The sequence below is a fragment of the Tamandua tetradactyla genome, chromosome 20 (genome assembly GCF_023851605.1).
Source record: "Tamandua tetradactyla isolate mTamTet1 chromosome 20, mTamTet1.pri, whole genome shotgun sequence".
NCBI lineage: Eukaryota > Metazoa > Chordata > Mammalia > Pilosa > Myrmecophagidae > Tamandua > Tamandua tetradactyla.
In genome coordinates, this window is record NC_135346.1 from 520,574 (window position 1) to 533,917 (window position 13,344).

A 13,344-nucleotide genomic window follows, 5' to 3' on the forward strand; every position below is an offset into this window, starting at 1 on the left:
AGAAAGTATTGCTTAAAAACAAAGTCCTGAAGATGCTTCCTGTGTTAGTTTGTTAATACTGCCAGAAAGGAATATACAACAAATGGAAAAATTTTTTAAAGGGAATTTAATAGCTATAGATTTACAGTTATAAGGCCATGAAAATGTCCAAATTAAGGCACCAATAAGAGGTTTCCTTCAGTCAGGAAAGGCTGATGCAGTCCGGAACACCTCTAACAGCTGGGAAGGTATGTGACTGGCATTTGCTGGTCCTTGTTCCAAGTTCCGTTGCTTCCAGCTTCTGATGCTGCTGGTTTCCTCTCAAAGCATCTGTGGGCCTTCACTTAGCTCCTCCAGAATACAACTTTGAGTTCTGGCTTGTTAGCATCTCATGGGAAGGCACATGATGATATCTACTCTGAAGGGGCTCTGCCCCTTTCTGGGCATCTGCTCTCTCTGTTGGCACTCCAAGCATCTCCAAACATCCATGTCTCTGTCAGCTCTGAAGCAACTGTTCCACAAACATCTGCATTTGAGGTTTCTCCAAAATGTTTCCTCTATTAAAGCACTCTAGTAAACTAATCAAGACCCACCCTGAATGGGTGGAGTCACGTCTCCACCTAATCAAAAGGTCGCATCCACAATTGGGTGCACCACATCTTCATGGAAGTAATCCAATCAGAGCTTGAACCCTAAACAATGGGTCTGGCCTCAGGGGATTGGATCAGGATTTGAATATGGCTTTTCTGAGGTATATAATTGTTTCAAACAGATACACTTCCTTATGTTTTCTTTTAGAAGTTTTATTGTTCTGGCCCTTATATTTTGGTTTTTAACCCATTTTTGAGGTGATTTTTTAAATAAGGTATGAAGTAAGGGTCCACCTTCATTCTTTTGCATATGAGCATTCAGTTTTCCTAACACCATTTGTCGAACAGACTGTTCTTTCCCAATTGAGTAGTCTTTGCCAATTTATTTTTTATAATAGTGCCAAGTACACTTAGTGTGAAAAGAATAGTTCTTCAACAAATGGTGCTAGGAAAACTGGATATCCAAAAAAATGAAAGTGGACCATACCTCACACCTTACACAAAAATTTACTTAAAATGGATCAAATGCCTAAATATAAGAACCAAAACCTTCCAATTCCCACAGGATCAGGGTCTAGGACCGGACCCAAGCATATTTTTTGACAGTTTTAATTATACACCATACAATCCATCCTAAGTGTACAATCAATGACTCTAGGCATAATCACATAGTTAAACAGTCACAACTACAATCAATATGAGCATGTTCTAGTTTCTTCTGAAAAAAATCACATATCCCTTATATTTCCCTATTATTGATGTTGAACTTTGGTTTAGTGCCTTTGTTGCAATTAATGAAAGAATATTACAATATTACTGTTAACTCTAGACCTTAGTTTCCATTAATAGTATTTCCCCATATACCACCCTATTATTAACATCTTATAATAGTAACATTTGTTTGTTCTAGTTCATGTAAGAACTTTCTTATATTGTATAACTAACTACCATCATCATCTACTCTGTGCTTCACCCAAGCATTCCTTGGTGACTCAATCAAGTGGTGACTCAATCTCCAACAGGTCCCATCTTTTATTGGGTCTGTTTCTGGGCTCTCTGTTCTTTTTTTTAGTTTTGTGTCCTTTTTTTTCACATGGACAGGCACCAGGAATCAGTATGGCAGGCAAGAACTCCTCCACTGCACCACCATTGCCCACCCTAGTTTTGTGTCCTTTTAATAAACACACTTGCATAGTTAAAATTACAATTTTATAAAAATAGAAACAAATTATCTCATGCCAAGTGTGGCTAGCATTTGCACAATCTCAATACCTTTAATACTATAGTCTTCAAGATACACAAAAATTAAATTTTAAAGGGAAAAATAGCATTTTGTAACAACAATAATTAATTATATTACAGTAGCATCAGAACAACATCTACTAATGTTTCTTTAGATAAGAGTCTTTCACCATTTCCACTATAGGTTCTATTTATGAGAACTTACACTTTATAAAATTCATTTTAATAAAACTTGGCAAGTAAAGCATTGGGCAGGAATTGGCCTCTCTTTCTCTATTTTTCTTCTCCTAGTTTCTTTATTTTGATCTATCAGTATTCATATTGTATTTTAAAGCTGTAAAATGGCACTTATTTTTTAATAGTTGCATTATTTTAAAATGATTTTTTAAGATAAAGTTCTAGAGAAACTATATAATGGACAGGGTTGATTTAAAATTTCAAATTTTCTGAAAATCAGTTTTGGTTTTACAGCTAGTTTTTTCATTGTTGGAAAAAACCCATCAGGTTTAATCACATGCTTTAAAAATGATTACTCATATTGCAATCTTTAAACAGGTAGGAGAAGCTTAGCCTACTTATAATTATGCCTAAGAGTCACCTCCAGAGAGCCTCTTTTGTTGCTCAGATGTGTCCTCTCTTTCTAAGACAACTCTGCAGGTGAACCCACTGCCCTCTCTCCTATGTGGGACATGACTCAAGGGGTGTAAATCTCCATGGCTATGTGGGGCATGGCTACTGGGGCATGAGCCAGGACCCAGCATCATGGGATTGAGAAAACCTTCTTGACCAAAAGGGGGAAGAGAGAAACGGGGCAAAATAAAGTTTCAGTGGCTGAGATAGAGCAGACAGAGTCAAGAGGTTATCTTGAAGGTTATTCTTATGCATTATATAGATATCCCTTTTTAGTTTATGGTGTATTGGAGTGGCTGCAACTCCAATCTGCAACTGTTGCGCTGTGTTCCAGTAGCCATGATTCTTGAAGATGATTGTATAACTATATAGCTTTTACAATGTGACTTGCGATTGTGAAAACCTTCTGTTTTATGCTCCCTTTATCCAGGATATGGACAGATGAGTTAAAAAATAAATAAATAAATAATAGAAAGGATGTAAGGGGTAAAAAAATTGGGTAGATTGAAATACTAGTGGTCAATGAGAGGGAGGGGTAAAGGGTATGGGATGCATGAGTTTTTTGTTTTTTTTTCTGGAGTGATTCAAATGTTCTAAAAATGATCATGGTGATGAACACACAACTATGTGATAATATTGTGAACAGTTGATTGTATACTTTGGATGGACTGTATGTGCAAAAAGATATCTCAATAAAATGTTATTTAAAAACATAGGTGTTTTGATTCTTTACCTTCTATGTAGTTCAGATTTATTCAGTTTTACTTCCATTTTAAAATTCTAAGTTCCTAATATATTCTTTCCTTCTAATGTTGCTTTCTAAGCAAAATTAAAACTACCATTCATGCTGAATGAGGAAAAGAACATTTGGCTGGATATTATGTATTGCAGTAATATTATGAAGGATTTAGGTTATTATGTGTCATACAGTTTCCTTTCTTTTCATCTTTCTCTAAAATAGATGGCAAAATACCTATACCAAGAGTGGCATTTCAATAAACACAGAAAATTTATTTTCCAGACCAACACTAAATATGCTGGTATATGATTTAATAATATGTATCTGATGAATACATTATTTTCAAATTGATTATGAATGCTAAACTCTACTCAAATGTCATTCCTAACAATCTCTATTTATAAATGTAAAAGGAAAACAATTTCAACTATAAAAATACCTTTGAAATAATCTGTCACTGTATTAAACAAATCCAAATTCAAAATTACAAAGAAAAAATGTTATGCCCAATTATGTGGCTAATTAACAGTGGTTTGATGTCTAACCACAGGGTTTAAAATGAATTTAAAGTATCTGTACTTAATCTGACCTCAATTAAAAGGGAAAAAGCAGAAAGTTCAGAAAATACAAGGCAAGATTAGGCAATCTACAGAATTTAGAGAGTCAGTTAAATTCCAAGGACCCAATCTCCTCTAATGGCTGTAGGAAAATCTGTTATTTCACTTGTAAAATTATACTATTGCTTTCCTACTGATGTCATATTTCATTAAAGTATCATGATGGTGTCAAACGCTAACAAGTGAGATGGTCTAATATTTAGAAATCCCCACCCCACCAAGCACACACACGTATCACCATACAGCCAATAATGTGAAGCATTTTGGAACACAGACATTTGAACTTGGTGATTATGCCACTTTGAATCTGTTGTGTACCCCAGAACAGCTGAGTCCTTTAATCTTCATTTGGTGTTGCTGGGTGGGAGCTTTTTTATTGTTTCCATGGAGATTTGACCCACCCAAGTGTGGGTGGTAACTTTTGATTAGATGTTTTCCATGCAGACATGCCTCCATCCATTCACGATGAAGTTGCTTACTGGATGGAGCTTTGAAGAGGAAACATTTTGGAAAAAGATACAGAGCCCAAGCAGCCAGAGACCTTTGGAGATAAGGAAGGGAAATGCCCCAAGGGGAGCTTCATGAAAGAAGCTGGAGAGAAAGCTATCAGAAGTCGCCATGCTCACCATGTGCCTTTTCAGTTGAGAGAGAGACCCAGAACATCATCCACCTTCTTGAGCCAAGGTATCTTTCCTTGGATGTCTTAGATTAGACATTTCTATACCCTTTCTTTAATTTGGACATTTTCACAGTCTTAGCACGTGTAAACTTGCAACTTAATAAATTCCCCTTGTAAAAAGCCATTCTGTTTCTGGTATATCACATTCAAGCAGCTTGCAAACTAGACAGTGATGTTTTAACTAAACTGTTGATCCTTTATCAAGTGTTGTAAAGTTAAGGTTTAGGCCAAGTGTGACTAAAATAAAAATTCATTCATAATTTTAGGCACATTAACATAAATATTGCACAAAATATGCCTCTAATTTAGAGTTGGAAGTATAAAAACATTCCTTGTCACAGCTCACAAGGAATCTTGTGAGTTTAAATGCCCCTGGAGCAGGTACACAGAGCCTAGTCAAGGATACACTAAAGTGAAGGAAAAGTGTGTGAGAGCTGACATTCTATGTCTGGGAAGCTTTTGAGGCTAGAAGATTGATTTTTCCAGCCATAGTTCTCTAGCTATTATCTGTTCTTCAATTACATTGGCTATTTTGGCATAGGATTTTACTTCTTTTCCTTGCATGGAAAACACTTGAAAGATTATACACATCCTTTTAAACTAGTAAAGGTGAGTGTACTTTGGTGAAACAAAATGGAGTTTTAATAGACAGTATTAAACCATATTTGAAAATCAATAAAAGTTTATGCAGTTTAAAATGTTTACAAACTGCAGGGCAATCTACTATTTATAAATGTCAAAGTAGTATCAGAAAAAGTGTACATACAATCACGGAGTCATTTCCTCATAGAGTTCTTTCAGAAGAAATATGTTCTATTCTTTTAATCCAAGTCTTTTCTATATCTGCACAATAGCCGACTGACTTAATTACAACTACAAGCTAATATATCTTGCTATCTGGGAAGAAAATTCCTCTTTGTGGCTTTTTGTTTGTTTAACTATTTGTTCATTTAAAATAATTTTTGGCTTCTGGGATCTTTACTCTATACTGCATCTTCTATCCATAAACTACTCTTCATTTATTCAGGTCTTCTATTTATATTCTTCAGTATCATTTTATGCCCTTTTTTTCCTCTAAAGTTCTTATACATCCTTGACAATGTTAATAGCTATGTGCTATTGTGAATGTTTTTCTGTCATTTTATTTATCTAGCTATTGCTGACATATATAAATGTAATTGCTTTTGTTTGATAATTTTATGTCTTATAATTTCTGCTTTTTTGTTATTTCCAATATTTTTTCTGTAAATACTCTTGAATGCTCTCTACTGATATGACCTATAGTAATGAGAACAGTTTTCTCTTTTTTTCAAGTTTGCACCCCTCATGTTTCTGTTTGGACCGGGAAGACTTCCAGGACAATGCTGGCTACTGGGAATGAAGGCAGCCACCCTGCCTTTTCTCCCTGCCTTTTTGAGAGTGCTAATTCTGCTTCACTATTTAAGAAGAGCAGGGTTTTGACAGATAATCATTACCAGGATATCCTAAAGGTTTTGATGGATAACTTTTGTCAATATAAAGAATATGCTAATAGTTACATCATTTTAAAACTGTGAATAAGTGTTGAGTTTTATCAAATGATAGGTAATCACATGGATTTAATCCATGGATGCAGTGAATTTTCTTAATATGAACATGTTCTCTTCTTCCTATTCCTGGAACCTAATTCTATTTATATGCCTTATCATTTATTTTGTTCCATACACTGGGTATCTTTGCATTGTCCTTTCTGAACAAAATGGGCTATACAAAGACTTGAATTCCTTTATAATGATATAATCTTCATATGATCAGATGACTCACAAAAATAACTTTAAAATGTTTAATAGCAATAGCAATTTAGCCTCCCTCTTTAAAAAATTTTTGAAAAACATGAAAAGTTAAATAATGAAAAATGTGAAAACTCATATTTCTCACTACAGAACAGAGACATCATTCCCCATGTATAAAAAAAAGTTTTAACCGAAAAGAATGGCAACTATTCAAAGATAATATAACCTTTACAAGGCTAAGAAGCAGAATTACTTAGAGAAAAAACTCAAGATAATTTCAGTGAATATGAGAAAAGATAAAGACAGAGTAGAGAAATTATGGCTGGAAAAAAGAAGAAGGCAGGTAGAGTGCTCCGTGTAAGGATAACTGTTATCACTGAAGTGAGAAACACAAGAAATGGAATGAAAAATGCATCCAAGGTGATAAGATAAAATTCTCATGGACAAAATGAATAATGCATATTCCCTTGAATTATTGTGTTTTCTTAAAATATTTTTGCCAGACTGGTGTCTCCATTTCCTCCTTGTTCTATGAGTCAGGTGGAGGGAAAAGAGGTATATTACCTTTACCTAGTTGCCATTCTTTTCTTTGCTTTTCTGATTTTAAAAATGTCTTTTGAATCTAGAGCATACATTCATCCCAATAGAATTTGAAGAATAAGCAGATAAAAATTCAGAGGAAAATGATGCAGAATATCATAACTTAAGGTATAAGGTGGTTAATTATTGGATTTCAAGGAAAAAGAAAAACATCTGCAGGCAGGCAGTAAGGCAGAAAAATCCAGATATTTACAAGGACAAAAATTAAGATGAGGGCAGTGCGACAGTGGCTCAGTGGTAGAATTCTCGCCTGCTATGCCAGAGGCCCAGGTTTGATTATTCCCGGTGCCTGTCCATGCAAAAATATATATACATATAAATATACATATGACCACAGATTTTTCCACAGCAACATTTTTAAACAGAAGAGACATTCCTGAGGGAAAGTGTGGGTCAAAGATTTTATACTCAGTTGAGAACTTCAAGCACAGAGGCCAGAGATAAGAATTGTCCTTCAGACCATGTCGTTGCTGAAGGTTTGCCCAAAAGAAAGGCCTTTCCTTTTACAGTCTGAACGACCACTAGATGCACCCTTATCTGACTTGACAATAATCAATATGGCACTTTCACAGTCATTCACAGACATGCAAAAAATGGCTCAAAAGTTGAGTTCTCTGACATACCCCTGAGGTCAAAGTGATGCTCCACCATATTTCAACTATCACAAGTGCCCCTTTCACGGAATGTTTAGCAACCTGTTTTTCACTTTTTGTGCTTTTTGTGGTGGATTTACCTATCTGAAATGGCCCTCCCAGCACAGTGCTGGGGTATCGGCTAGTGTTTCTGAGCATGTGAAGGTCATGGTGTACATCATGGAGAAAACCCATGTGTTAGATGAATTTCATTCAGTGTGAATTACAGTGCTATTGACCACGCATTCAATGTTAATGAATCAACAACATATATCAAATAAGGTATCTTCAAACATAAAACAAGGAACAAGGTTATGTACTGGTTGGAAAATGTTGTGACCAGAGGCTTATGGAAACCTAATCTTGTATTTTTCCTAGGATCAGTGGTTCAGTATTCACTAATTCAGTGTTTGCAGCAACTTTATAGAACACAACTACCATGAATAACAAGAATCAACTGTATTATTATCCCCAGATGATAAAACTGATGAACATCCATGTTAAATAACAAGCCCAAGATCACATACCTAGTAAGTGGTACAGTTGGGGTTTGAACCCATGGCAGCCCCTTAAGTTCCCCACCTTTTGAGGGATTATGGTATTCTGGGATGTCAAGCCAAACCTTAATGTCCCAATGCCTGGGGAAAGGGAAATGTGGCATCAGAGTTTCTTTGTAATATTGTAGTACCCTGGGGGAATCAAGCTGTCTTACATGGATTGTCAGAGTTCCCTTTGTGGGTTTGGGTACCTTGAGTGGGCAGAGTGTTTTGGAATTCTGTGTTTACTTGTAATCCAAGTTTGTTGCATACAACTTTGTCTTGGGAGGTCAGGGCAGTCCTAGAACTGAGACCCTTCCACGAGACCCCAGTGTCCTGGAAGGTCAAGGTTGTTTTGGAGGGGAGAGGACTGGAGTGTCCTTGGAGGTCAGGGAGGCCTTCAGGGTTAGGTGGTGGCGGACATGGTTGGTTGCCAACACAACATTCACACCCCCTGTTATGGGTTGAATTGTATCACCTAAAAAGGTATGTTCAAGTCCTAACTCCTGCTCTTATAAACATGACCTCATTAGGAAACAGGTGCTTTGAAGATGTGATTAGTTAAAATGAGGCTATATTAGCTAAGGTTTCTCTAGATAAACAGACTTAGCAGGAGATATCTGTAAATATAAAATTTATAAAAATTTCTCACATAACCATGGGGATATAAGGGTCCAAGGTCTGTAGAGCAGGCCATGAGCTGGCAGCTCCAATGAAGGTCCTTAAGGAACTCTCAGTAGAGGCTTGCTGGCTGAAGCAGGAAGAGTGATTTTCTCTTCTGAATCCTCCTTAAAAGCCTTCTGGCGATTCGATTAAGCATCATTCATTTCAGAAGACACTCCGCTTAGCTGACTGCAAATGCAATCAGCTGTGGATGCAGTCAAAGTGGTCATGATTTAACCCCATGAAATGTCCTCATAGCAACATACAGGCCAGCACTTGCCCGACCAGCCAACCAGGCACCACTACCTGGCCAAGTTGATACATGAACCTGATTATGACAGTCCACTACTTGTCAACTTGCCAGTTATGCACATCACCTTAAACCATATTTAATCTCTCAACAGAAAATAATAACAGACACATTTTTTTCTCACCTAACAATACTCAACTGTCCTGTGTACAACCAGAAATGCATTAAACCTCTCCAGAATAGGGCACAAGTCCTTGGGTAATAGTCACTCTTAAACTTGATGTCTTACAACTTAAATACTGTAACATGAACAAAACAGCCTATATCATGATAGGATAAAATAAAGAGGAAAACAAAGATATTTGATTTATGTATAAATACATAGATACTAATTACAAAGTGTGGTAGTTAGGTTCAGGTGTCAACTTGGCCAGGTGAAGGTGCCTAATTCTGTTGCTGTGGACATGAGCCATTGGCATATGAAGCTCATCTATCACTGACTACATCTGTGGTTGGCTAGGAGGCATGCCTCTTGCAATGAGTGATGTTTTATTTGATTGGCTGGATGCTTAAATGAGAGAACTCGGTGCAGCACAGTTCAAGAAGCTCAGCCTACCTCATCTCAGCCCTTGCAGCTCAGCCCAGGCCTTTGGAGATGTAGAAAGGAATCACCCCAGGAAAGCTGTGGGAAGCCAGAAGCCAGGAGAGAAGGGCAGCAGAGATCTTGCCTTCTGCCTTCCCGTGTTAGAGAGAACCTCAGATGAAAGTTAGCTGCCTTTTCTCTGAAGAACTATAAATTTTTAACTAAATAAGTCCCCCTTTATTAAAAGCCAATCCATCTCTGCTGTGTTGCATTCTGGCAGCTTTAGCAAACTAGAACACAAAGCAAGAAAGAAATATTCATACCATTACAGTTTTCGTTCCTGTAACTGATCATGTGGTCATAGTTCATATTTATCACTACCTTCTTCCACTACCCATTCAATGTTCCCTTTACCCTCAGCAAGCACCTCAGCTGGCTGTGGTTCTTTGCCTGGTGGGGTGACTAAACCTTCATTCCTGAAGTTTCAGAGCCATAGGTAGTCTTGCCTGGGTTGGGTTGTGGCAGTTTTCCATTGATTTTAATCACAGGGCATGGTAGTACTAAGAAATGCCCTAGGGGATCCAGTATATTCCAGGAAAACTCTTCTTTACCTACACTGTGTAGTTGTGTTCCTGTTTCCTCTGGAAAGTTAGGGTCAATCTCCCAAGTCAGTAAAGTAGTCCCCTTCTTGCCTTGTTGATCCAGGGGCATGAGTAGTCTAAAGTGACCAGATGGCAGTCTTAGATTAGATTACACTTCAATGGAATCGTTGTTTCTCCTGGTGGAAGCACTCCCCCTTCTGGAACTAAAACCTATAGACCACCAGAGCTCAAGGCTGCAGAGACAGGAGGCAAAAATTTTCCTACTGGATCATAGGGGTAATAGTGAGTGGTACCCTCCCATTTCCACCCCTTGGTTCCTGGACCCATAGATCCTGGCTGTAGGAGAAAGAGGACCATAAGGTGGATGCTGACTTAGAGCATATACAGCCCTGCAAAATATTGCCACCTAGCTGGCACCTGTAATTGAGTTTTCAAAAGGCCATTTTCCTATTATATCAATCCAGCTGTTTCTGGAGGATGAGGAACATGGTAAGACCAGGGAATTCCATAAGCATGTGCCCATTCCCACACTTCATTCACTGTGAAGTGGGTTCCTTGATCAGAAGCAATAATGTATGGAATAACATAGTGATGCATAAGGCATTCTGTAAGTCCACAGATGGTAGCTCTGGAAGAAGCAATGGATGCAGGGAAAGCAAACCCATATCCAGAGTATGTGTCTATTCCAGTTAGAACAAATCCCTGCCCCTTCCATGATGGAAGTGGTCCAATGTAATCAACCTGCCACCATGTAGCTGGCTGATCACTTCAGGGAATGGTGCCATATTGGGGAGTGAGTGTGGGTTTCTGCTGCTGGCAGATTGGGCATGTAGCAGTGGCTGTAGCCAGGTCAGCCTTGGGGAGTGGAAGTCCATGTTGCTGAGCCCATGCATCACCTCCATCCCTACCACCATGATAACTTTGTTCATGAGCACTGTCAGGAGTTGCTGGGGAAAGAGGCTGACTGGTATCCACAGAACAGGTCATCTTATCGATTTGATTATTAAAATCTTCCTCTACTGAATTCACCCTCTGGTGTGCCTTTATGTGGGACACAAATATCTTCATGTTTTTAGCCCACTCAGAAAGATCTATCCACATACCTCTTCCCCAGACCTCTTTGTCACCAATTTTCCAATCATGCTCTTTCCAAGTCCCTGACCATCCAGCCACAGCATTAGCAACAGCCCATCAGTCAGTATACAAACACACCTCTGGACAGTTCTCCTTCCAAGCAAAATGAGCAAGCAGGTATACTGCTCGAAGTTCCGCCCACTGGGAGGATTTCCCCTTACCACTGTCCTTCAGGGGCATCCCAGAAAGGGATTGTAGTGTTGCAGCTGTTCATTTTTGGGTGGTACCTGCATATTGTGCAGAATCATCTGTAAACCACACCCACGCTTTCTCCTCCTCAATCAACTCACTGTAAGGAACTCTTCAAGAGGCCATAGCTCTGGTCTGGGAAAGAGAAGGTAATGTGGCAGAAGTGGAGACCATGGGAATTTGCACCACTTCATCATGTAGCTTATTTGTGTCTTCAGGACCCATTTTGGCCCTATCTCATATATATCATCTCCATTTTGTGATGGAGTGCTGCTGTGCACGCCCAACTTTATGGCTTGGTGGATCAGATGACACCCAGCTCATGATAGGCAACTCAGGTCTCATGATAACTTGGTGGCCCATGGTTAAGCATTTAGTCTGTACTAATGCCCATTAGCAGGCCAAAAGCTGTTTCTCAAAAGGAGAGTAGTTATCTGTAGCAGTTGGTAAGGCTTTGCTCCAAAATCCTAAGGGTCTGCATTGTGATTCCCTTACAGGGGCCTGCCAACAGCTCCAGACAGCATCTCTATTTGCCACTGACACTCCCAGCATATTGGATCTGCTGGATCATATGGTCTCAGTGGTAAAGCAGCTTGCACAGCAGCCTGGACCTGCCAAAGAGCCTCCTCTTGTTCAGGTCCCTACTCAAAATTAGCAGCTTTCCTGGTCACTTGATAAATGGGCCAGAGTAGCACACCCAAATGAGGAATATGTTGTCACCAAAATCCAAAGAGGCCAACTAAGCATAGTGCCTCTGTTTTAGTTGTAGGAGGGGCTAGATGCAGCAACTTATCCTTCACCTTGGAAGGGATATCTCAATATGCTCCACACCACTTGACACCTAGAAATTTCCCTGAGGTGGAAGGCCCCTGTATTTTTGTTGGATTTATCTCCCAACCTCTGACACACAAATGCCTTACCAATAAATCTAGAACAGTTGCTACTTCTTTCTCACTAGGTCCAGTCAACATGATACCATCAATATAATGGACCAGCGTGATATCTTTTGGGAGGGAGAAATGATCAAAGTCCCTGCAGACAAGATTATCACATTGGGCTGAACAGCTGATATACCCCTGAGGTAGGACAGTGAAGGTATACTGCTGACCTTGTCAGCTGAAAGCAAACTGTTTCTGGTGGTACTTACTAACAGCTATTGAGCAAAAAGCATTTGCCATGCCAGGTACCAGGGGATGTGTTGATTTTTTTCAAGCAATGATACCACATCCAGAACACCTGGATGTCACCACTTTGGGTGGTTTAGTTGAGTTTACAATAACCCACTGTCATCTTTACAACAACCCACTGTCATCTTCCAAGACCCATCTGTTTTCTGCATAGGCCAAATAGGAGAGTTGAATGGGGATGTGGTGGGAATCATCACCCCTGCATCCTTCAAGTCCTTAAGAGTGGCAGTAATCTCTGCAATCCCTCCAAGAATACGGTATTGCTTCTGATTTACTATTTTGCTAGATAGGGACAGTTCTAGTGGCTTCCACTGGCCTTTCCCACCATAACAGCTCCCACTCCAGGAATCAGAGAGCCAATGTGGGATTCTGCCAGTTGCTCAGTATGTCTATACCAATTGTGCATTCTGGAACTGGGGAAATAACTACAGAATGGGTCCAGGGCCCCACTGGATGCACTGTGAGATGGACCTGAGCTAAAACTCCATTGATCACCTGATCCCCATAAGCCCCACACTGACTGGTGGACCAGAGTGACGTTTTGGGCCCCCTGGAATTAATGTCACTTATGAACCAGTGTGTAATAATCCTTGAAATATCTGATCATTTCCTTTTCCCCAATGCACAGTTACCCTAGAAAAAGCCTATCGTCTCCTTGGGGAAGGCTTGGAGGAAGAATATCAGTATAAATTTGTGGCACTGTAACAGGGTCCTCCCCAA